The sequence below is a fragment of the Chlorocebus sabaeus genome, chromosome 9, assembly GCF_047675955.1.
Source record: "Chlorocebus sabaeus isolate Y175 chromosome 9, mChlSab1.0.hap1, whole genome shotgun sequence".
Classification (NCBI taxonomy): domain Eukaryota; kingdom Metazoa; phylum Chordata; class Mammalia; order Primates; family Cercopithecidae; genus Chlorocebus; species Chlorocebus sabaeus.
In genome coordinates, this window is record NC_132912.1 from 68,594,860 (window position 1) to 68,599,742 (window position 4,883).

Below are 4,883 nucleotides of genomic sequence, written 5' to 3' on the forward strand. Positions count from 1 at the left end.
TTGCCAAACTATGTCCATGTTCATTGTGCACATACTGAGGTATGGGGAGGTGAAGGTCTCCCCAGAGGTGACTCAGCCAACAAGAAGCAGATCAAGGAGGAGATTCCAGGTCCCTGATATCAAAGCCAGTCCTCTCTCTATAAGCAAAGCTCTCAGGTTTGGGTTGGGTGTGGGGTTCTTGGGTGAGGTAATTCCACCTCAGAGTAGGACTCAGTCAAACTCCTCATAAGATAAAGAAACTCTGAAGACAGGATCATACCTTATAATGGAAATCTCCAGAAAACCTAAAGATTCAGAGGCCCTAATTCCCAGCCCACTTGTGTCCAAGGGCATTTAAGACACAAACGTCCAGCCTGAGCCAAGCGTGTTCTCAGTCCACTGCCCTGAGGATTAGGATGGGGTCCTCGTGGACGCCAGAGGCCAACTGTGAAGTGTCTTCATAGGGTGTCACAATCTTGATGAAGACACTGGGGTCCAAGGATCTTAGTTTACCTGGCCCAAAGAAAAGGTTAAGGTTTTTAGGGTGAGACTCATGAAGAAACTTACAAGAGTCTGATACATAAACCAGATTAAGTCCTTAAGACTAAGCTGACCCCAGGGGACAGCTCTGTCACCTTAACAGATTTATCTGCACAGCTGAGCAGTACACTCCACATCTGAGATCAGACTGGTCAGTCATAGTGTCCGCTCAGGCATGTGGAGCGGGAATGCAGAAAGGTGGTGTGTGATGGCATCAGCCCCTGGTGGCCTGGTGGATCTTTGTACTTTGTGTCTGCTTCCCTTGGGCAATTCTAATTCTCAATGGAAATAACATTGCATAGACTTCAGCCCCAAATGATCTTGGGCTTGAATTCTAGTTCTATCAGGACCAGGGACATCCTCGGCCTCTCTGAGACTCGGTTTCCCCATCTGTAAAATGGGAGTAATCAAACTTTTGATTTAAAAATTGGAAGCGTGGCTGGGTGTGGTGACTTGTGCCTATAATCCCAGCACTTTGGGAGGTCAAGGGTGGGGGGGTGGATCACAAGGTCAGGAGTTCAAGACCAGCCTGGCCGACATGGTGAAACCCTATCTCTACTAAAAATACAAAAATTAGCTAGGCGTGGTGGCATGTGCCTGTGGTCCCAGCTACTTGGGAGGCTGAGGTGGGTGAATTGCTTGAGTCCAGGAGGTTGAGGCTGCAGTGAGCCGTGATCACACCACTGTGCGCCAGCCTAGGCAACAGAGTGAGACTCTGCATTAAAAAAAAAAAAGAAAAGAAAGATTAGAGATTGGCTAGGTGTAGTGGCTCACAACTGTAATCCCAGCACTTTGGGAGGCCAAGGCGAGAGGATCACTTGAGGCCAGGAGTTTGAGACCATTTTGAGACCAGCCTGGGCAACATAGTGAGATGCTGTCTTTATTTTATAATTAAATGAGTAGTCGGGCTTGGTGGCTCAAGCCGAGGAGCCACTTTGGGAGGAGTGGCTTTGGGAGGCCGAGGCGAGTGGTCACCTGAGGTCAGGAGTTCGAGACCAGCCTGACCAACATGGAGAAACCCTCTCTCTACTAAAAATACAAAATTAGCTGGGCATTGTGGCACATGCCTGTAATCCCAGCTACTTGGGAGGCTGAGGCAGGAGAATAGCTTGAACCCAGGAGGTAGAGGTTGCAGTGAGCCGAGATCGTGTTATTGTACACCGGCCTGGGCAGCAAGAACAAAACTTTGTCTCAAATAAATAAATAAATAAATAAATAAATAAATACTAGAGATCATGTATATATTGGCCAGGCGTGGTGGCTCATGCCTGTAATCCCAGCACTTTGGGAGGCCAAGGTGGGCAGATCACTTGAGGTCAGGAACTTGAGACCAGCCTGGCCAACATGATGAAATCTCGTCTCCACCAAAAATACAAAAATTAGCTGGGCATGGTGGCGCACACGTGTAATCCCAGCTACTCAGGAGGTTGACTAAGGAGAATTGCTTGAACCTGGGCGGCAAAGATTGCAGTGAGCTGAGATCGAGTCACCACACTCCAGCCTGGGCAGCAGAGCAAGATTCCATCTCAAAAAAAAAAAAAAAAAAAAATAGACAGAGAGAGATTATGTATACAGAGTGATCAGTTGAGAGGTAGATAAATTAACAGGCAACTAATTAATGCCAGTTATTATTATTATTGCCCTGTTGCCCAGGCTGGAGTGCAACGGCGCAATCATAGCTCAAGGAATCCTCCCGCCTAACCCTCCTGTAGCTTAGGCCCACACCACCATGCCCAGCTAAGAAGCTTTGGTTTTTAAGATATGCTAACATGGTCAGTCTGATTATAGCCCAGTTCTTGCTTTCCTTTCCAGGCTCAGAAACAACTGATCTAATCTCGTCTTTGTTATTTTCACCCTCCAAGTTTACCCAAGAGTAAGGGCTCTAGAAGCACAGGCATCTGAAATTTGGAGAAGGAGAAAGGTACCTGAGGCTAGAGGAAGCAGGGGGGCTTCCCAGGAGGTGAAATGCAGCCGGGCCTTGAAATAAAGGGAGGCTTTGACAGATGCCTGGTACAGGGATCTGATAAATTGACAGGACTGTGACTCAGGAGCACTGGCTCTGGTCTCAGTTCTATTATTTATTGGTAGTGTGAGCAGTTAAGTCACTTCCCCTCATTGGGTTTACTAAGGTTCTCCTTCTGACGTCCACAGATGGATGGCTGAGGCCTGAGAGACTGCTGAAGTCAGTGCAAAATGTGTCTGAGCATTTTTCTGGCAGAGTGTTCCCAGCTTTCATCAGATTCTCTAGGGGCTCTGACCTCACCAACTTGCAGACTGCTACAGTGACTCAGCAGCTCCCGGCCTGCCCCAGTGCCCTGCTGCTGCTGACTCACCAGCTGTGCCAGGGCTCTCCTAGCAGCTCCTGTTTAAACTCCCCAAGAGAGGAGCTGATGGAGGCCGCCTGTCCAATATGAATAACATCTGAGGGCAGAGCTGTGGGGCCAGGTGGCATCCCATGCACTCAGAATAGAGTGACTGACTGGGAGTGTGATCATCCACAACCCAGCAGGTGACAGGGCCTCAGGATGCCAAATGGGACGTGTGTGTACAAGGAGCCCTGATGGAGCTGTGGGCCCGGCCAGCAATCAGGCTTCCCCGGAGTGGGGACGTAATAATGAGCATCTTGTGTGGCCTTTCCACTCAGCCTGCGTGATTCATTTCTGTGTCTTCAGCTCTTGGTACAGCGCCTGGTATATACCAGGTGCTCATTAAATGTATTGCTAAAACAATTTTGTCTTTAACAAGACAAAATGAGAAATGCTGTTGAGATGTGAACAGAACCCAATGGGAGTGGTGAGGAGTAAGTGTCCACCAATTCCTAAAGCATAGCAAAGGCTTCCCTCTGGCAGCATCTTTTTTTGTTTGTTTGTTTTGAGACAGAGTCTTACTCTGTCACTCAGGCTGGAGTGTAGTGGCACGATCTCAGCTCAACCTCCACACCACCCCCCACTCCCCACCCCCACCGGGTTCAAGCGATTCTCCTGCCTCAGCCTTCTAAGTAGCTAGGACTATAGGCACGTAACACCAGGCCTGGCTAATTTTTATATTTTTAGTAGAGACGGGGTTTCGCCATGTTGGCCAGGCTGGTCTCGAACTCCTGATCTCAGGTGATCCGTCTGCCTTGGCCTTCCAAAGTGCTGGGATTACAGGCGTGAGCCACCGTGCCTGGACTTAAATGGATTTTGAAGGATGAGTAAGAGTTTACCAGAGAAAGAGGTAGGAAACAGAATTCAAGGTAGGGAGTGGGTGTATTTATAAGGCACATAAATGTGAAGCTGCATAGCTTATTTAGACATCTGAGAAAATGTGGGCAGAGTAGGTGGAACCAGGGGATGGAGGGCAAGGTTGGAAGTTTGAGGGAACAGAGATTGCAAAGCTGGGCTAGGTTCAAGGCCTTGTATTCCATAAAGCAGGGATGTCCATTCTTGTGGCTTCCCTGGGCCATATGGGAAGAAGAAAAATTGTCTTGGGCCACACATAAAATACACTAACACTAATGATAACTGATGAGCTTAAAAAAAAAAAAAAAAAAAAAAAATCACAACAAAAATCTCATGATATTTTAAGAAAGTTTATAAATTTGTGTTGGGCTGCATTCAAAGCCGTCCTGGGCTGCATGTGGTCTGCAAGCCATGGGTTGGACAAGCTTGCTATAAAGAAATGGTGGCCGGGCGCGGTGGCTCACATCTGAATCCCAGCACTTTGAGAGGCTGAGGCGAGTGGATCACCGGAGGTTGGGAGTTCAAGACCAGCCTGACCAACATGAAGAAACCCTGTCTCTACTAAAAATACAAAATTAGCCAGGCGTGGTGGCACATACCTGTAATCCCAGCTCCTCAGGAGGCTGAGGCAGGAGAATCGCTTGAACCTGGGAGGTGGAGGTTGCGATGAGCCGAGATCGTGCCATTGTACTCCAGCCTGGGCAACAAGAGCAAAACTCCATCTTAAAAAAAAAAAAAAAAAAAAAAAGAAGAAGAAAAGGAAATGGTCAGAGAAGTAGAAGGAAGACTGAGAGCAATCAGAGTATAGTGGGTGAGTATACTATATAGATTCTTCTTTCAGGGCCAAGCCACCCACTGCCTCTCCACCATGGGGTTGTCTGCTGAGGGCTGACAATTGTGCCCTCTCCAGGAATTACCCTCAGCCAACGGAGCCCCTCACCCAAGCTTGCACTCCCTCCCCTGGGACATATTATCTTAGGCTATAAAGGCCCACACCCCTTACCCTAATTGAGAGCCATTCTGCAGCACTATCCCTGCAACACCGTATGGGCTGTTACAACTTCATCGCAGTTCGGTGTCCCCTATCTTGCTGCCCTCACGGCCTCACAGGTGTGATCCTGAGAACACATCCCAGTAAACTCC